Here is a 21,693-nt window from a genome sequence, read left to right as displayed (position 1 = left end):
TAACCTAAACCCTTAATGAGTTTTACTGACATTTCATAATTGCAACAAATAACATTTCATTAATTAGTCAAATATATTGAGGTCTAATGACATAGACAGAGGATCATATCTTTGTTTTATTTTTATTTTTAGTTTTGGTAAGAGTTCATGAAAATGGTTATGGGGTGGTTTTTTTTTGTCCTTTAGACAGAGGTTTCATTTAATTGACAAACCTAGCAAAAATTCAAAAGATCTTCTTCACTGAAAAATGAAACTACTTCACAGACAATGCCTAAAAGTAACTTAAACAAAACAATAGAAAAGAAAATTGGAGAGAAACAGTTAGCTCTTTCTTAAGTGTGTCTTTCATTTACTCAGTGAAATTATTCAAAACATATTGAACTATCATTTTTGATTTCAACTAAATTTAGAATGAATAAAATAGAACAGGATTAAATCTGGTTTACAATGTCTACAACTGAACATATGCAACTTAAACATCAGCAAGAAAATAGTCACAAAATCCATTGCTCATTTCATTACTAATTCATATTTAACTGTTCTTTTTCATTTAAATGATTCTGCAATTATCAAAAACAAGAAAATAAAGTAATAGATTACCTGGCAGAAGATTCCTGTCTAAATGAAGCAATTAACTATTGTGGCTATGGAGTTTCTGCAGTCTGAGTATTTAAAGTCACCACCCTGATTGGCTGGTGTTTGTTTATTTGTATAGAGACAATTGCAAATAGGCTATGAGGACTTTTCTTAGTTAAATATTTAAATGTTACTTCACAGATGTACTGATCATTTATAAAAAAACAAAGTGGACTGCTATTCTTGTTAAAAGTTCAAACAGTTCTAATCTCAGCATGTTTTTTAAAAAGGCATTTTATTCCATACATTTTAGTGTAGTGATTTAAGTTCTAGGGTAATTTTGCAACAGATAGTCACAAAATTACATGTACCTATTTCTAACCCAGATCTAATGTACATGCAGGGAGGTAGAGAACAGAATACAGTGGAAACAACATTCTTAGAGACACTCTTTCCAGTATATTGTCTGAACCTAAGAGCTAAAAGCTATTTAACTCTGTGGACAATAGTTTGTGTGATATAGCTAAGGTAAATACTGCAACTTTAGCCTAAACAAGACTGGTTAGTTTAAGACTAATTCTAATTCTTGCTTGGTCAATTATCCCCATTTCTGGTTTATATTGTATATGTGAAATTGGCAGGTGTTTGATGTGTCATTCTAACATTTTTGCTTATGGAATGAGATTTAGAAATAGGAAATTTCATATAAGAATATCCACCTGCCTTGAACTAGGAGAGTAATGAAAATACCCAGGTCCTGGAAAACATAAGATGCCAATTCAAAATGTGCTAACATTGATTATGTTACCTAGTTTGGATAATGAAATGTTTGCAAAAAAACAAACAAGTTCAGAGAGCACCAAGGATCCCTCATTTCAACAATGAGCTACAAATATTTTCCTTCATTGGCATAATATGGGTATTTGGTTTTGTTTAGGGCATTGTGTGAACTTAAACACTCAAGTTTATAGCCAGACTTCATGGCTTGATATTTTGTATAGCTGTTTTGTACTATACTGCAAAAACAAATTGTAGCCTGATGTGTGAAATCAACCTATGAGTCCTACACATTTTTGTGACATGCTTTATATTACTTGGCAATCTCAGCATTGAGATTGCCAAGAATATTTGCGAGAATATTTCTATCAACTACCTTTTTTTAATAGACTAGATCAGAAATAGGCAAACTGATGTCCTCCAAATAAAAAAGACTCTAACTTTTTTGCATGTCACTCATTCTCAACACACGTATAATAAAGCTCATGTTGCTTTATTCACTGAAATCCTCACTGTAGAAACCTCTAGTGGAGCTGGTGAAAGCAGAAGGCCAAACCCAGCATAGAAACAATAGTGAGAAAGTCATTATAATGTGGGGAGCAAAGTGTGGGTGGGGGGTGCTTTTAGTAAGGATGGGTGAGAAATGTATCACATTCAAATTTCAAATTCTTTATCAAATGTTCACACAAACACATTGTACTGTTTTCTGGCTAGGATAAATTACCCTGAGAAGTTTGATAGCAATATTACCCAATATATGTATAGGCCCTAATAAATTAAAAATATATTAAAAAATTATCTATATATACTATAACATTAAATGCAGGATGTCTAGCAAAAGTAATTAATCAAATTAATGATAAAGCATGGAAAGCACATTGTTGTTTATGCAAATTTAGATTCAACAGAATAACAGAGTTGAAAGGGACCTTGGAGTTCTTCTAGTCCAACCCCATACTCAAGCAGAAGACCCTACCATTTCAGACAAATGATTGTCCAAATTCTTCTTAAAAACCTCCAAGGATGAAGCATCCACAACTTCCAAAGGCAGGCCATTCCATTGATTAATTGTTCTAAGTGTCAGAAATTTCTCCTTATTTGTAGGTTGATTCTCTCCTTGATTTCGACAGCTTTTATTTCTTTTTTTATCTAATATAAAGAAAACCTCTAACATAAGTATTTATGCCTAAAAAGAAAATATAAATGTACTTCACCATCCTATATTTACATGCCAAGAACTTTAATGGTTTTTGGAGCTCTAAATTAGTTGGAAAAATAGATAGATTCTGAAATTCAGAACCCATCTTTGAATGACCCACCTTTGAAGCCTCAGGTAATTCAATATGTAGCCGTTAGAACTTTAACTGGGGAAAGGAAATGCCTTATTGCTACATCATTATTCATTACAAATGTATTTCCCAATGCATTTCAAGCTACTTATAACCTTAGTATAAACCATGTTATCTTAATAATCATCTCTTCCTACATAAGCCTGTTGAACACTCATTATCAACACTGAAAGGAATGTTCTTTTTTCTCTAATCAAAGATAGAGTGATAAGAACATGTGATAGGGTTTTCTTTGCTTTGGCTTCAACTTTGCCCAATATACTCCTAAAGAGGTTCTGATTGGTTGCGAGAATATTTCTATCAACTACCTTTTTTTAATAGACTAGATCAGAAATAGGCAAACTGATGTCCTCCAAATAAAAGATAAAAGACTCTAACTTTTTTGCATGTCACTCATTCTCAACACACGTATAATAAAGCTCATGTTGCTTTATTCACTGAAATCCTCACTGTAGAAACCTCTAGTGGAGCTGGTGAAAGCAGAAGGCCAAACCCAAGCATGCTATAAAAGTTTCAGCCTTTGTTGTCTTTGCTAGGGAAATGGCACCAAGTTTCTTGTCTCAACTGATTTTTTTCCTAAATTTAAAATTAAATGTGAAGCTTGCAACATACCAAATTACCAATATTCTACATCATAATTATTTACAAAAATGGCTACCAAATAAAATATGGTAGGTGACTGTTGTTCATTTAGAATTTTCACATCTGTCCAGAACACAAAGATAGATTACAAAAAGCATCTTAAGAGGATGGATTGCCTTTTGGTAAATAATCGTTTATGCAGTGGTGGGATTCAAATAATTTAACAACCAGTTCTCTGCCTTAATGACTGTTTTAAGTATAAAAAACTGATATGATATATATATATGTTTTCTGAGGTTTTCGCGGGTGTTTGTATGTAGATCTTTGGTCATTCAGGTTTTTTCCCACGTAGAATTGGAGGTATAAGGGCAACATTTCGATGAAATCTCTGTCATGGTCCGATCATCACCTCCTGCAGTTGGTCTTCCGTTATGCCACCCCCCGCTGCTGGGCTGCGGAACCGACCAGGTGGTTCTGCCCCAGGCGCCTAATGGATCCAGAACAGTTCCAGACGGTGCTTGGGTCTATACCTACCCCCCTCACTCACAGCCCAGCCGACGCCTTAGTGGATGCCTGGGAAAGGGCTGCCACCGAGGCGCTTGACCGTGTTGTACCCTTGTGACCCCTGACCTGGCACAGATCCCGGTGGGCTCCATGGTTTTCTGTGGAGCTCCAGGAGATGAAGCGTAGGAGATGGGGTCTAGAGAGCTGTTGGAGGTCCAGCTGATCCAAATCTGACCGATTGCAGTTAAGAATCTTTATAAGGTCTTATCTTGCGGCGATGAGGACGGCGGAGGCTAATTACTTCGCTGCCCTCATCGCGTCCGCAGATAATCGCCCGGCTACCCTATTTAGGGTGACTCGCTCCCTTCTTAACCAGGAGGTGAGGGAGGATTCCTTACACAGATGGGCCGAGGAGTTTAGTCATCATCTGATGGACAAAATCGCTCAGATCCGGGCCAGTTTGGACTCTGACTGGGCAGAGTCTGACATGGAGGAATTGGACGGTCTTGAGCATGTTATCTGGACTAAGTTTGATCCTGTTTCCCCTGATGATGTGGACAGGATGATGGGGAGGCTGAGCTCCACCACCTGTTTGTTGAACCCGTGCCCCTCCTGGCTGGTTTATGCGGCCCGGGAGGAGACACGAGGCTGGTTCCAAGCAGTGATAACTGCTTCTTTGAAGGAGGGTATCTTCCCCGCCGCCTTGAAGGAGGCAGTGGTGAGACCCCTCCTCAAGAAGCCTGCCCTGGACCCGGCTGCTTTAAATAACTATTGTCCGGTCTCCAACCTTCGCTTTTTGGCAAAGGTTGTTGAGAGTGTGGTGGAGCATCAGCTTCCTCTGTTCCTGGAGGAAACTGATTATCTGGACCCATACCAATTGGGTTTCAGGCCCGGGCACAGCACGGAGATGGCATTGGTCATGCTGGTGAATGATCTCTGGCGGGCTCGGGACAGGGGTTGTTCCTCTGTCCTAGTCCTATTAGATCTCTCAGCGGCTTTTGATACCATCGACCATGGTATCCTACTGCGGCGTCTCAAGGGGTTAAGAGTGGGAGGCACCATTCTACGGTGGTTCTCCTCCTATCTCCTGGGCTGCTCACAGTCAGTGTTGACGGGAGGGCAGAGATCCGCCCCGAGACCTCTCGTTTGTGGAGTCCCTCAGGGGTCGGTTCTCTCTCCCCTTCTGTTCAACATCTATATGAAGCCGCTGGGCGAGATCATTTGGGGTTTCAGGGTGGGGTATCATCAGTATGCTGATGATACCCAACTTTTTTTCTCCACCCTGAGCCAACCCAGTGATGCCCTCACTGTGATGTCCCGTTGCCTGGAGACAGTCCGGGTCTGGATGGGGAGAAACAGGCTTCGTCTCAATCCTGCCAAGACTGAGTGGCTGTGCATACCGGCATCTCAGGTTAACCAGACTATTCCATCTTTAATGATGGGGGGGTGAGGTGTTACCCCCCGTGGATAGGGCTTGCAACTTGGGCATCCTCCTGGATTCACGGCTCAATTTTGAAGACCACATAGGAGCCGTGACCAGGGGGGCTTTTGCCCAGGTTTGCCTGGTGCACCAGTTGCGACCCTACCTGGACCGATATGCCCTACACACAGTCACACATGCGCTCGTGACCTCCCGTTTAGACTACTGCAACGCTCTCTACATGGGGCTGCCCTTGAGGACCACTCGGAGGCTTCAGCTGGTGCAGAATGTGACTGTGCGAGTTGTGATGGGGGCTTCCCGACACTCCCATGTAACACCTCTACTCCGCGAGCTGCATTGGCTTCCGGGTGAGATTCAAGGTGCTGGTGATGACCTATAAAGCCCTAAATGGCTTGGGTCCAGGATATCTGAGGGAACACCTGCTGCCGTCATCAGGTTCCCTTCGTCCAGTGTGCTCCCACAGGGAGGGCCTTCTCAGGGTGCCACCGGTAAAAGATTGCCGGCGGATAACACCCAGGGGGAGGGCCTTCTCTGTGGGTGCACCTGCCCTTTGGAACCAGCTGCCCGCGGAGCTTAGGACTGCCCCCGACCTTCGTTCATTTCGCCGGGACCTGAAGACCTGGCTCTTTGAGCTTTCTGGCCCAGGCTGAGAGTTTTAATTGGGGTTTTTTATATTTTTTTCAGGGATTAAATTTAATCTTTTTAATCGTTTTTTTGTATCAATGTTTTAAGTACCCTGTAAACCACCCTGAGTCCTTCAGGAAAGGGCAGTATATAAATTCAATAAAATAAAAATAAAAAATAAAATAAAGTCACCAGCTTGAGGATGACAGATGAGATTTCGTCGAAACGTTGCCCTGATACCTCCAATTCTACGTGGGGAAAAACCCAAATGACCAAAGTTCTACATCTATCTATCTATCTATCTATCTATCTATCTATCTATCTATCTACACACACACACACACACACACACAAACACACACACACACACATATCTCCTGATTATCTTAAAAACTTGAATCCCAAGTATATTCATATCAAAACTATAACAAAATCACTGAACTCTGGGATAAATTAAAAACAAACTGTTTAATCCCCTGCTGAGTTTGTCAGAGTAAAAGCCGGTGGTCAGGAGACCTGCTTATATGGCCAGCTGTTTTAGCAACCTAGTCATAGACCGCATGACCCGTCTCCCCGCCCCCTCATTCTCCTTTAATCAGGTGTGTTGCTATTGATCATGATGTGCTTGTCTGTGTCCGTTTGACACTTGGTGTTTTCCCTCCTCCCACCTGTTCTGCTCGCCTGTTCTGCTGCATGTAGCTGCCCCAAGTCAATGCTAGATCACCCCTTCTGCCGTCTCATCTGGTGACCTTGGTAAGTTGCAACATAGTCCCATTTGGGGATGTGTTTCCCATCCTGCTTCTCGTCCTGATCATGCCGGCCCCCTGTCTCTCTCCCGATCCCACAATGGGCCACGTCCGCCTCTCCATCCCTCCACACTCTGGGATCTCCTGTCATTCTACAGGTGGGCATCTCAGTCCTCTCCTGTCTCCAGCCACCCCACTCCTTGCATCATCACCAGATCGCCCCCTCTATTGCCTCGTCTTGTGGCCTCAGTGAATTGTCGCGTAGTTCCATCTGGAGGAGTCTCTTCCAGCCTACATCTTGTCCTGATCACACCGGCCCATCATCTCTCCCCCGATCCCACAACAGGCTACGTTGACATCTCCATTCCTCTCCTCTACAGAATGCTTTAATGAGTTGTATACACAATTCTAGCACAAACAGCTGAAGATTTATTAGCTCGGGTATTGAGATGTCAGAACTGAGCAATAAAAGCAGATAACCATATCTGAGTGCTTAAAAACATCCTTAAGTTTGTTAAGTAGGACCAAGGTCAAACGTTGAAGATGAAGAGTATTTTGTTTTCTATAGTTACATAATCATAAAGAAAACCTCTTTAGAAATACCCTGTAAAATAATAATATAAAATTTCAAGTTAAAGAAAAAGAAAAAACAAGCTGTTGAAATAATATTGGAAATAATAGTAAGGTCAACCTATCTGGCCTGCAAAAAAAAAAAAACATTAAATGGCAGCAAAGTGGTAGAGACAGCTCATTAAGATATTGTTGACATCTAGTAGTCATCTGGATTTTTGCAGCTATCTTTAGGTATCTCTAAAAATAGCATAAAACTCATGAGAACTTACATAATCAGTTCATTCCTGGAAGGTCAGTTTTCAATACCTACCTAGAATTTCTCCCTACTTTTCTAAACAAATGACTTTATTCCAACTCATTGTTGCCAGGTTTACACTGTGTTGTGTCTCAGGTGGTAGTCTAACACAGGACTTTTCAACTGGTGGTATACGTACCACCTGTGGTACTTTGGCACATGGCAGGTGGTAAGCAACCATCCTAGAGAAATGTAGCGGGGGAGGGGAATGAGCCGAAGTGACCCAAGCCTGAGGGAAAGGCAGCTGGAGCTGCAGGACTTTTGGGGCTCAGCAGAAGCCCTAGGAGCTCTGAGGGCTCCAGCTGACTGGCATTTCCAGAAGCAGTGCAAAGCTGAGGTAAACTGAAGAAAAAGGGGGGAGGAGAGGATATAAAAGGAGGTGGTTTTGGCAGGAAAGGAAAAAAAAGACAACAGGGAAATAGAAGGGGACGGGCAAGAAGCTATGGAAGGAGAGCTCATCAGGCAGGGAGGAAAAAGAGACAGGGAAGAAGCAGCAGCTGTTGCTGGAAAAAAGGTCCCCTGGTTCATTTTCTCCAGCCAGGAGAATGCAATCAGTGCTGATGAAATGAAAAGCCGGGAGACAAGCATGTCGGAAAGGAGGTAGGTTTATTTTGGAAGTCATTGGGTTCCTGTTCAGCTGGCAGCTTGAATGGATTACCATAAGGATTTTTATACAGTTTTTACAGTGTTTTGTAATTCAGAGGCTCAGTTTGTGTGCTTTGGTTATTAGAATATTTTAGTCTGTTTCACAAAAGCTAGCAATGTCCAAAGCGTTGGCTTCCATAGGTTTAATCCATTTAAACAAATGTAATTAGCTTTACCCCCTTATCTTGAGTCTGTCTATGGCTTTTAGCAAGTTTTCTTTGTAGGTAAACAGGCTTAATTTAAGGTTATTGCTTTTCACAACTGCCGAGCCTTTGGTACATTGTTTAAACTGACACATGATTAAGGCAGCTTAAAGGGGGGGGGGGAAATGGAGTTTAGTGTTTCTTTATTCTGGGAGGCTTTTGTGAGCCTTTCTTGCTTTGTGCTTGATTCCTGTGTCTTTAAGGGTACAGGCAAGGGACTGGGGGGGGCTGCATTCTTACTACACTGTGAGAGGAGAGCTCAGAAGACAGGGAGCAAGAAGAGGAGAGGGAGAAAGGAAGGGCTGACCAGCTAGCTCAGGAGTCTACAAACTTAGCAACTTTAAGATTTGTGGACTTCAACTCCCAAAATTCTTCAACCAGCCATGATTGCTGAGAAATTTTGGGAGTTGAAGTCCACAAGTCTTAAAAATGCCAAGTTTGAAGATCCCTGAGCTAGCTGGTAGTGGTGCATATTAATAAACATGGATAAATTCATCATACATTTGTCAGTGCAAAGGGAAAGTGATTCAGCAAAGGAACAGCCACCAAAGGAATTAAAACTGATACTTTTTTACTTCTTTCTATAGTTTGTAACATTTTATTACGGTAGATTATAGAATAAAATACAAAAATACAAAAGCAAATAATAGGATACAGTGCGGAGGAAAAAGAGGAAAAAGGTGAGGGGGAGAAGGGAAAAAGAACAGACTTCTTTTGTTGCAGTAGAAGGAAGCATTAACGTTGAACCTCAACTTTTTACTTCTCCATAATATTATAAACTAGTCATTTCAATAACACCAAATGAATCTAATCAGTAAAACCCAAAATCTCCCCCCTTTTTTCAGTCATCAAGTTTTTGACACCTTGCTAAGCACTGGTACTCAAATATTGTCATATCCTAAAAGTGGTACAATCTGTGAAAAGGTTGAAAAGCCTTGTTCTAATACATCCATCTTATGGAAAAGAACCAGAATGGTAAAGAATGTCCAGTGCTTTTTTTCTAAAAAAAAAAAGGTGCCAGAACTCTCATCTTGTTAATCTTTTATTTATATAATTTTATTTATATATTTATTTATATAATTAAAAATACATATATATTCAATTCTTAACATAAATTTAATTTATTGTATTTAAGGCAAATGTTCATAGTAAATTCCAAAGTTTTGTCCAAAACATTAATGTACTTTCAAACATTTAAAATTGGTTTGTTTGGGGAATACATATTACTAGAGATCCAAAGTTGAGGCTGGTGACTGATGAGAGCAAAACCAGATTTACTGTATAGGCCAGTAGTGACCTTTCAGGGGACAGCTGAAGGACAACTTTGCTACATAACTTTTAACTGTATCTTCTATAAGACACTCATCTGGGAATGGAATTTTCTTCCCCATCTCCATGACATATGCTTTCACTTTAGAGAGATTTTCTTTTACATGAAAGAAAAGCTTATCTTGATACTCTACAGGATTCTTTATGGTCTTTGGGTTCTCTTCATGGCAGTTTTCTTTAACAGGTTCTGGCAGTTTCTCTGGTTCTGAACATTTGATACTTGGGCGTGAAAATGAGGATTTTTCTAGCTGGAACTCTTCAGAGCATACACTGGAAGGCAATTTGTCAGTTTCTTGGCTCAAATACAGATCAGTGAAAGAGATGCTGGCTGTAACATCTCCATTCTCTCTGTCTCCTTTGCTGTCTGCATGGATATCCTTCATATGACCAGCATGCACTACTAAACTTTGGGACCTGCATTCTGACCTTGTGTTGTTTTTCAGTTGTTGGATGAGACGTTTACCTACAGCAGTGAAACTGTTACTCATATGATAAATATTTATGCTTTGGATATCCAAGATGTTGGAGAAGGTGTCAGTGATGTATTTGATCTCCAACAAAATGATATGATGGAAAGAATGTTCCATGTTGGCCAGCTGATTAAGCAAATAGATCAGGCAGGTCCAAGTTTGTTCCTTAGTCTGTTTTTTCTTTGCAACAGTTAGCAAAAGCTGTAGAAGATGTTGCTATTCAGATGGTTCCAGATGAGGCATCAGTCCTGCCAATTCTCTCAGGTGGTTGCTTAAAGGTTCTTGTTACTTTTCATACAAAGAAGGCAATACACGGAGTAACGTGGAATTCCCTTGCAGGATGCTTTTTACAATACTTTCTGTATGTTCAGCAAGCAACTCTGCTTTGCTAATTGCAGAAAGGGAGAGATAACTGGATAAATTCCTGCACATTTTTTTGTTACCTACCTAGTTTGTTACCTACCTTGTATTTAGCTCTGGGAAGTCGGGGATGGGGAGGGGGGAAGGGGAGGGGGAGGGTTAGGAAGGGTTGGGTAGGGGGTGGGGGGAGGGGTTGTTAAAGATAAAATGTATTGAAAAACTTTTCAATAAAAAAAAGACATGGAAACAATAAGGATTACACAGAGCTCTCCTTCACATGCATAAACATACAAACCATTTAGAAAAAACCATTTTGTCTTTTGGAAAATGAACTGTTTCTTGGGGCTTTAGCTTTTTCTGCACCAATAAACCCAAATAAACATAGTCACAGGTGGAGAAACTAATAGTAGTATTCTCTCTCATCGAAGTTAAAAATAAAACAAACTATATTACCCTCGGTGGTGGAATTCAGCCAAACATAAGAATTTCTGTCCTCAGCAGGGCTCAGTTCAACAATTCAAGTCCACCCTTTTAGCGAAACAAATACAAACATTTTTCTTCTCTATAGTGTGAAGTGGAGAAGGAGAGCAACAAAAGGCAGGAATCAACGTAATTAAAGCTCTTCATTAAAAGAAAGGATACATACTTGGGAACATGACATTTTACTTGGCTTGTACTTTAAGGACAACAAATCCTTACTTATAAGGAATCCATTATTTTATCACTGTCCTTGTGTAACTTCAGAAAATAGAAATGAAATAGAAAATATCTTCTATTACAGTAATCCTTTTTATAAATAACAATATTTCCCCCAAAATTAATTACATTGGAGATGACATCCACTGGAGAGAGTTACAAGTGTCATATTGTAATATATTAAAAAATTATTACATTAATTCCTCCATGTTTCACAGAAAACTATATTGTATATAGTTGTACTTATATTAATATTTCTTCTTGCAAACACATTTATGAATTCTTTTTTGTTGATAAAATAGACAATAGACCAAAAGCCTCAATCTTCTCTAATATTTAGTCCTAGTAATATCCTGTATTCTTCATATGTCTAGGCTGTGAGGTAGGGTGGCAAGATGGAAGCATTTTTTTACAAAGAAAAACATCCAAGTCCATCTACATTTTTCAAAGTCCTACATCAAGTCTAACAAAAAAAATGTTGATATGCTCTGGTGAGATCAAGGTTGAACTTTTTCCCACAAAAAAGTGTGTTTGGTGCAAAAACAACAATGAACATCACCAAAAGTACACCATATCCATAGTGGACCATGATGGTGGCATCTTTATGCTTTTGAGCTGCTTTTTTTCAGCTGGAACTGAGGCTTTAGTCAAGGTGGAAGAAATCAGGGTTGTTGTTTTTTCTCATAGAATGCTCAGAAAGGAGTTCCGGCACCTTTTTTGGATGGAACCTTGTAGGGTAGGCAAGGCGGGTTGTGTGACATGTGTGAGTTCCAGCACCTTTTTCTTTTACAAAAAAAGCACTGGAAGAAATTATGAACAGTTCCAAATATCAGTCAGTTTTGGCACAAAACCTTCAGGCCTCTGCTGAAATGCTGTAAATGAAGAAACTTTCAACTTTCAACATAACCCAAATCATATCCAGATCAACAAAAGAATGGCTTCACCAGAATATCAAAGTTGTGGAATGTCCCAGCCAGAGCCCGGGCCTGAATCCAATTGATAATCTGCAGGGTGACCAAAATTGGGCTGTGCACAGGAGATGTCTCACTATCTGACAGATCTGAAGTATTTTTGCAAGAAATAGATGGTAAAGATTCCCAAGACAAGATGTGCCATGCTGATAGGCTCTACCCCAAAAGACTGAATGCTGTCATAAAATCAACAGGTCTTCGACAAAGTATTAGCTTAAGGGTGTGCATTTTATGCAATCATGTTATTGCAAGTTTTCTATTTTTATTTTTTTTGTCACTGAACAGCTTATATGTTATATTAGAGGTGGAGAAAATTCTGAAGTGTTTTACCTTGGTCTAATTTTTTTACATGTCAAAAACTTGGCATTTTAACAGGTGTGTGTAGATTTTCTATATTTACTGTTCAGTGGGTAGGGGGCCAACTGTCTCTAAGGCTCCTCTCCTATGTAATTTGTCTTTGAACCCGAATAGCCTTGTGACTTTCTGGAAATGCAAAAAAGGAACTATTCAAAAGGCCTTCAAAAAAATTAGCTAATTAGATTTAGAACTTTATTTAAAGGATTCAGTTTTGGATGTTACTCTTTTAATTAATTGTAGCATTAATTTTGTATCTTATTTTCTAAATTCTATATGCTGCTTAGAGCATGGGTCTCCAACCCTGGGGCTGGTGCCCTCTACTGGGCCATGGGCTGTTCAGAACTGGGCTGCCCAAAGTGGTGGGCAAGCTTGCCTGCATGTATCGTCACTTGCGCGAGCAGCGGGTGAATGTGTGCTCAATTTGCACGAGCAAGGGCACACTTTGTATGAACTATAAGGTTCTGTATGTAACTATATGTTTTTCTTTATTTGTCTTCATTTTGTTCTAAATGGTGTTCATTTTTATCGCATCCATCATATTTTCTCCTGTTTTCTTCCTACTTACTTTCTTTCTTCTTCCTGTTTCTTTTTACACCCTATTTGCCTATTCATTCATCCCTTCTAACTGTCAGTGAAAAAGCCCAATACGGTACCACAGTTTCAAAAGTGCCAAATGTCAGCTTTTGGATAACCTCCTAAGAGGCTGGCACTGGAAAGGAAATGAGGACAGGAAAGCAACTAGTTGTCAGTAAGTTCACTGACATGAAACAAAATGACATCCAAACTGATTGGTAACTGTGATCGGAACAATATACATTGCCTACTCAAACTTTCTAATAGCGTTCAGAAAAACCTATGAAAAGACACTCATAATTTAAAAAAGAAATAAGACAGCATTGAATATAATGACAGGCCATTATAAATATGGAGAGACAGATGAATATGTTTCCAGATTTCATTCTGTTATCTATATTTTTCATTGCAATTTGAAATAAATGAATACCAGCTCCGTATATTGAATTGTATTTTTTAATCCCATTTATATTATTTCAGACAGATACTATTTTAGAAAGACAAAATATAGGTATGCATTAGATATAGATAGTATTTATAAGTGGTACAGTGATTTAAATGATTTAAAATTTAACCTTTGAAATCAACTGATTGAAGCAACTGTATTTAATTTAGCTATTTTAAAAAGTTGCTGCATATTCCATGTTACCACTTACAACTCATTTATTTATACACCCACTCATTTAGAATGCTTATATAAATACATTCTTTTAGATTGGTACATGTATTATAATAAACTATTCATAAATAAGTATATATTTCCTCCTTCATGTTTATCTCATTATTAACAGAATAAAAGTAATAATTTACAGAGGTTATTTAAATGGCACTTTATAGTTATTGGATGTTTTCATGTAAAATAAATACTTCATTAGTTTATTTGAGTGAAATAATTTCTGCTTAAGTTTCTGTTACTGTCACTGGTAACCCAACATGTTGCTGTATTTCCATTATAGACAACACATGTAAAATTAAATTAATTGGAGTTACATGCCAAGAAATAGAAAGGCAAACATCACAATACAATTAGATTACTAATTGAATAAAAAGGAAATTTGATGATTGTTTACCTTAATACCGTAAGTAGAAATATATACTAGCAGGCACTAGATGACATTGAGCATTATTGTGTCAGGCTGCATATCTGAACAGGTTCCACATACCCTGACATGCTGATAAGCCTGTTCATGAAACAAGAGAAGCATATTTCAGCCTACATCACCAGTTGGAATAAGTTGTTATTTAGATGCTTGAGAGGACAAATGATGTGGCTAAAAATGTAAAAACAACATTGAAAAAGATAATGAATGGTGCCAATGTGAAATATAAGGACTTTGATTGCATTATACTTTGTCCTTTTTGCTATCTACATTTTACACATTAGAAGCTGAGGGTCAAGGACAAATTTCTTAGATATCCCAATATGCCAAATATCCAAATAAGATATGAACGACTTCAAGCCTTGCAACTCTTTTGCTAAAACATAGTACCTAATATAACTAACTTTCTTGAGTGGTATGATAAGAATAGATTTGAAACATGCATTTGGATGGTTAACTAAAGCAGAATTTAGCCTGGTAAATAAGAAAGATTTTGTACCAAAGCAGAGTCCCTGCTTTTTTCTCTGTTATTTTTTCTACATTTTTCAGTAGTTCCATTTTCACAAGCAAATACAAGCACTCAGTGCTTCTTCTAGGACATGAGTACTTTCCTGCACCCTTCTCCTACTGACAGAGGCAACTAGCAATCCACATTTAAAAAATATTATCATTTCTGATGTATGCAATAGTCTTTTAATTTTTTTTCTCAAGACTATACACTTCTTCCCAATTAATGTAGAACTCGAATGCATATGAAATAAATACCTGCATAATTTAATGAGAAGACATACATAGTTCAAGTGGTATTTAAAACTACCCCTTCCTAAAAATTATAAGTCAGTAGCTTTTTGCTCATAGGAATGTGGGGTTATTACATGGAATTAAAGGTTTTTCCATACATGCATAACACCATGTACACACATCTTATTAAGCATAGCAAAATTAGAAATTCAGAAGAGCTTCTGCATTTAATATTTGGGAAATATGAAAGACATTTCTTATTTCTTCTATTTCCCAGTATAATGTATAATTTAATACTGAATATAATGTAGAAGCATATAATTAAAGTGTAAATTACTCCAATAAGCTTTGAAATAGCTTGAACAAAACCCACTATTGTAAAGTGCTATGTGAACAGCATATTCTCAAAGACTATCACTGAACCATGTTCAGTGTTTATAACTTCTATAACTTTCTATACTTTGCCTTGAGCAGCAATAGTTGCATATAGGCAAGACAAGTGAATATAATTTTCTATTCAATTCTGACGGAATTCTAATAAAAGGTTATAATAGAGTTCAGATACACTGTCAGGATCTCCATCATCGGCCTGGTGCCTTACTGGATACCTGCCATCAAAGGGGAACAGAGGGGGGAGGCATGTGGGGTAATCCACACCTGTGTATCTAATGATGGGAAATGGGGAGGGGAAGTAACAACAGAAGACCAGATCACCAAAATAGCTTGTACCAAGATATTCAAGGCCATTTTCTCTGAGAATGGAATGTTACCAGTTTCACACCTCAGAGTTTCTCAAAACATCATACCAGCATCACATTGGCTGGCCAGGGGACTGGTCAAGGGGGGAGGGATTGGAAGTTGGAAAGAATAGTTTTGTATTTTGTGCGGGAACACCAGATCCCCCCTGACTTTACTGCAACCAGTTTCTTTCAGTAAAAGTTCCTTTGCTTCAACTAAATGGAAACACAAGTTTTACTTTCCTGAGAAAGCAAACTGGGGCAGGTCTGACACATTGTCTCTGTTCTCATGCAGTTAGCTGGAACTTTGGACTTTCACTGACATTTCCTTAGAGTTTGGCTAAATAATCTATTCTAGTCTGAAAAAGGCAACTAATACAAAGATTGCCAGGCACAAGAGGAGAGCCCTGAAAAGGTCAGAATCTAATTGTTGATATACTTCCTCTACTGATTAATTTGAAAATAGTTACTTTCATACAACTGCAGATACATACAAATCCCTACCTGACTGGCAATGTTTTTGGTTAATCCATCAAAACAGGATGCTTATATGAGCAAATTCAAACTCTTTTTGAGTACTGACCCAACCAAAACATCCTCAATCCCCATATAATCTGATTATAAAATCATCAGGATAATTGTAATACTCTCCTAAAGCATGGTTTAACAGTATTCAAGTTAACAGCTTTAAGTAAAGCCAAGTAACCTGGAATTTCTCCCAGAATGGTTTTTATTCCCAGTGACTCACCAATTTATGCTTTTGTTTCAATTTATCCAAGTCCTTATTATTATTATAGCCACTAAGTCCCTTGTTCTGAAGTCTGTAACTGCTTTTGGATTTAAATATATCCAGATTCATTATGATTAGGTATCAACATGTTTTTGTGTTTAAACTTTGGTCCAAAGTAGGATCAATTTGGCTTGTGGGATCATTTTTAGATCTTATACTAGCATTAGCCTGCTTGTATGCACATGCACAATTTATTTGATGCTTAGGGCAATTCTTTAATATAAATCTTCCTTACCTTCTTGAAATATTTTAATACCGCATTTGCCCAAAGACAAAACTTTTCCCATTGATGACATTTCTTCAAGGGATTATTCCATAAATAAAAAGGTAAAGGTTCCCCTGCACATGCATGCGTTTCCAACTCTAGGGGCCGGTGCTCATCTCAGTTTTAAAGCCGAAGAGCCAGCGCTTGTCCGAGGACGTCTCCGTGGTCATAAATAAAACAGGTTAATTTATAAACTCCTTTCATCATTTTTGTTTCTCAGTGGCTTCCATTCTCTATATGAGTTATCAGTTCTGTATTTAATCGTGAAGTGAAAGAGGGAACTTTGGACATTGTTAGTGATCCTAAGTTAGATCAATCAGTGTAACTAATTGATCAATAATTTATAATTTGTTCTAAACAAGCTTCATTTTGTTTACATCTACTTTTGTTTATCTTCAAATAATCAAACTAAGGACAAAATCTATATAGTAAATAGGCATGCTTCAAACCCCACTTTTTGCAGCATGCCTACCAGTCTTTCATGCCAGAAGTCCAAGAGTACAATTAACTTTGATATATACTATAATCTTTCAGCACGACATAATATCTTCCCAGAAGTTATCTTCTCATTTCCACCAAGCCTACTACTTCTTTAAAACTTTAACTTTTTCCATTTTTAAGACCTTTTCAACTAATAATATTACCATACCATTTGCTAAATTCTTAGTGCAACTATATGTCACTGTTATTATGTTCTTCTTAACACATATAAATATATAATTAGTTTTGTGAAACCCAGTAAAACTTTACAAGTATCTAAAAGTTTGAATCATGGCAACTGGACTAAAAAATTGTTAAAGTGAGAGATTCCACTTCCCATTCAGGAAGCTTCATCTGTCAGAATAAAAAATTAGTTACGCAGAGAGTCATTGGAATATACCACCTCTTGCCACACTAACTTCAGGGGTCTCTCCAAAATGCATTATGTCAATGAAGACTCAGTCATACAGGCCAAAGGTATCACAACTTCTGAAGGCAGGATAAGAAGCAATGGATGGAAATTAATCAAGGAGACAAGCAACCTAGAACTGAGGAGAAATTTCCTGACAGAACAGTTAATCAGTGGAACAGCCTGCCTCCAGAAGTTGTGAATGCTCCAACACTGGAAGTTTTTAAGAAGAGACTGGACAGCCATTTGTCTGAAATGGTATAGGGCCGTGGTGGCGAACCTATGGCACAAATGCCACTGGTGGCACACAGAGCCCTCTCTCTGGGCACACGTGCCATCGCCCCAGTCTTAGGCCTTCAGCTGGGTTTTATAAAACCTTTTCACTTTAGGCCTCTGCCGCCGTATGCAAAAAAAAAGGTTCAATCAATCAATCATTTTCAACTTCTCGCGAGGGAAAAAAAAGATCTTGCAAAGTTGGAATTGATTGATTGAACTTTTTAGTCTGTTGTTACCACCGCAGCCACACCCACCCAATGAGCCACACCCACCCAATGGGCCACGCCCACCCAATGGGCCACACCCATCCAATGGGCCATGCCCACCCAGCACATGATGATACATTAGGGGGTTTTGGGTTGCAGTTTGGGCACTTGGTCTCTAAAAGGTTCGCCATCACTGGTATAGGGTTTCCTGCCTGAGCAGGGGGTTGGACTAGAAGACCTCCAAGGTCCCTTCCAACTTTATTATTATTATGTTAACCCTATCTGAAAAACAGAAAGGGCTTTGCAAATTCTTCAAACAGGCACTTAATTTGGTACCTTTTCCAGTATCCTCATGCATGCCAACACATATTCATGTTGCTTCACTGAGAAAAAACAAAGTGAAATTGCTGTGTGTGAACAGGTAGTGAAATGATTGCAACCCAGCATGCACCAAGAGATATAGCTATGTGAATGTGAGGGGGGGGGGAAACAAAGCTACTTTAATTATCTGAAAAGACAAGCTTCAAATATGTTACCACCTGTTCCAAAGCACCTCTTCTGAAAGATTTGTGCAATCCTAGAACAGGGCAGCATAATAAGTATGTTAATCTCAAATATTTCACAAAGTTTTGTTGGTTTTATCACCCATACATAATAGTCTTTCCCAAATTGATGCCATTCTCAGTCACTGTTCTGTGGCAGCTGAAGTTCAGAAACTACCTTCACACAGCAGGCCAATTCCAGGAACTAAGCCACAGAATTCAGAGCCAAGGGTAGTGCTAACCAAAGTTAGCGTTTGATGTACACATGCTTCCTAGGACTTTATCTTAAGTGGCTAAGTAAGTATATTATGTAACTGGTGCTAAGGTGCTTAAATGTTTTATTAGGAAATCTTGCAGAGTATACCATATACTTAGAGAAAAATGGAAAGCAAAGTTGAAATCAAACCAGCTGCAATCATTTGATTATTAATAAATACAGTTTAGTGATGGACATCCCATTTGATGTGCTCTTGGAGTGGGGGCTTTCATTAAAAACATGTATCATGCAATGTAGCTGGGACTTTACTTAAAATTTAAGTAAAATACAAATGTTGCCCATTTCTACTTTCACTGATATTCTAAATAGAGGTTTGGTGGTTGTGAAGTAGACTGAGTGCAGGAAAGCTTACACCATCATAACTTGTCACAAAATATGTCACAAAAATATACCAAGGTGTTCTCTATTAGTAACACACACAGGCAAAACACACACCATTCTTCACATACACATACACAGAAATTCCAAAAACAGGGCAATTCCACTGTTTTTTGACAGCTTCAGAACATTTTACCTAAAAGGCAGTACTTTAAACAATTTCCCTATAGAAGGGTAACATTGAAAAGCCTTCTATGAGCCGGTAACCCCACATGCCCTTGATGTTCGCTGGCTGACAGCGATCCCAGCTGTTCAGCAGCACTCCACGTGGCCTCAGATCGTTTCCAAACCAGCGAGAACCAACCGGCGACAGCAAGCCAGTCAAGACCCCATCTCATGGCATCCCTCCCTCCACTGATGGATCAAGACGGTGCCTTTTAATTGGGCCGCCTCCACGCGTCTCTCATTGGCCAAGTCCGAGGTGGGGCCTGAAACAAGAATTGCCCGCTCGAGGCCCAAATCATACGTTTGTGAAATTTCCGGTACCGAGTTCTGCCACCCACCCAGGGATGTGATGAGGACTAAAGCCAAGCAGAACCAAACAGTTTCAATACATATCGGCCTGGACAGAAATACACACACACACATATCTCAGTTAACCGGTTTCTCCCGGAATTGAAGAGGAGGGGAAAAGGCCGGGCTGTGCAACGAACTGGCTACGGAGACAGGACGCGTGATGCTGCGGCTGCTCCTGCCCCGCCTTAGTCGCCGCCTTAGTCCTGGTCCTGCGGAAGCGCACAATTAACGGACCGGCCCCAGAGGTATGCACGACAGCGTGCGCCGGCCTCGCCACCTTCCCCCAATCTGCGGTGCTTATCCCAATAGAATTGAAGCTCCGTTCAGAACTGCTTTCAAGATGGCTGCTTTTTAAGTCCGGGTGGAGGGAAACGTAATAGCAATGCTAGAGGCTGTGGCCTCTTATAGAGGTAAAACTGGTTTTGTTAGTTTCCTAGCACAGAAGATTCGGGTGCAAAATGTTGCAGCGTTGGAAAGGGAAGGCCATTAATCTGAAATTCGGTGGGTGACGGCGTGGAAACAAGAGGGTCCTCGACTAGGCTCCCGTATCGCCCCATAGCGCGTGATGTCTGGGGCGGGGTGGGGAAAAAAACGTGAACTTGCGTGTACGCTGCCTAAGGTGTTTTTGTCTACAGGAGCGATTGTCAGTTTCACAAGTCATTGGGGCATCTCTGGTCATCTATCAAATGGGAGGGGGGAGGAGGCGGGGTTTATGCGCTTGATTCCCCTGTTCAAGGGCAAGCAGTTCTGCAAGTGCAGGAGGTGGTGGTAAGATTTGAGGGTTTGTTTGTTCATTCAACTTTGTAGTCGCCTTAGTCCTTCGCCTTGCCAACCGTTCACTAGAACTCCCACACGTACGCTAAGTAAAGCGGTCCGTGAGGGAGGCATCCACATGGTGAATTGGTGTGTGTATGTGGGGTGTGTGTGTGTGTGTTGTCTACCAATCCAAAGCAACGCGCTCCAACCGCAGCAGCAGTAGCAAGGTGGCAAACAGGACAGTCTTCTCTGCTTTCCGTGCCTGGGGTGGGAAACGGCGGCCAGACGGGTCATAACGTTCCTATACAATGGCACGCACTCCGAGGTCAGCAGCATTTTAGAAGCAGAGTCAGAAACACGAAGCGGTAGGCAACGGGCACGCTTGGCTAGAAATAAACAGATCGCAGGCTGCTGCTACCTCCCCTTGCCTCCACCCCAGCCGCCCCTTCCCAAGCTGCGCCAAGGGGGACAGGTTTTGCCTTAAACAACCCCCTCATGGATCTTTTTTACGTTACCTGGCTTCGTCTGTCTCTTTCTCTAGCTTGGGCTGGGTTGGCTCTAAGCTTGCCGCCGCCGCGCCGGTTCCTGCTCCCTGTCACTGGGTGAATGGGATTATTTATTTATTTCCCGTGACGTGATCCGCAGCGGGGGGAGGAGGAGGCGGTAGGAGGCTGAGGGGCCTTTTGTGCAGCCGGTCTGAAGCTGCCTTCAACCGGAGGTCGAAGGAGGAGGAGGAGCGGGAAAAAGCTCGCGGTCACCCGACCTGTCCTTGACTGCTTTTGTTGTTGCGACTGCTGTTCCTCCCGCTGCGAAGGATTGGTTTCAAGGGCAGTCAGGAGCCCAAGTAGCATCCCCCGCCTAGGCGAAGTAGGGCGGAGGTTGCTTGCGGAGGGAGGCGGAGGCGCCTGCTGCTGAGCTCCAGTCGCTAGGCCGGCAGCTTTCCCTACTCGTTGGGCGGCTAAAGAAAAAGTGGAAAACACGGAGGCTGGCAAGATGCGGCGAAGGAAATGCGAAGGGACTCGGAAGAGCTAAGCGAGATTCCCGTTGTCAGGGCGGCTGTAACCCAATTGCGCTAATACAGTTCGTGGTGTCGCTTTGCTTTAACGCCGATTCCATTAGGCGGGTGAAGCTGCGCTATCGCTGCAAAGG

At 40.3% G+C, this 21,693-nt stretch overlaps 1 protein-coding gene across 1 annotated transcript in view; it reads right to left on the bottom strand.

Moving 5' to 3' along the window:
- SLC16A7 (solute carrier family 16 member 7) overlaps positions 1 to 21,324 on the bottom strand; it is a 149,753-nt gene extending 128,429 nt beyond the window's left edge. Inside the window, exon 1 of the mRNA XM_081331697.1 lies at positions 21,060 to 21,324. The gene's annotated coding sequence lies outside the window, so the exon portion shown is untranslated. The remainder of the gene's footprint in view (positions 1 to 21,059) is intronic.
- Between the last annotated feature and the right edge of the window lie 369 nt (positions 21,325 to 21,693).

This window comes from Vipera berus (genome assembly GCF_964194415.1).
Source record: "Vipera berus genome assembly, chromosome: 6".
Lineage (NCBI taxonomy): Eukaryota > Metazoa > Chordata > Lepidosauria > Squamata > Viperidae > Vipera > Vipera berus.
Note: the sequence above shows the minus strand (reverse complement) of the source record. Positions and strands in the feature narration are given on the sequence as shown.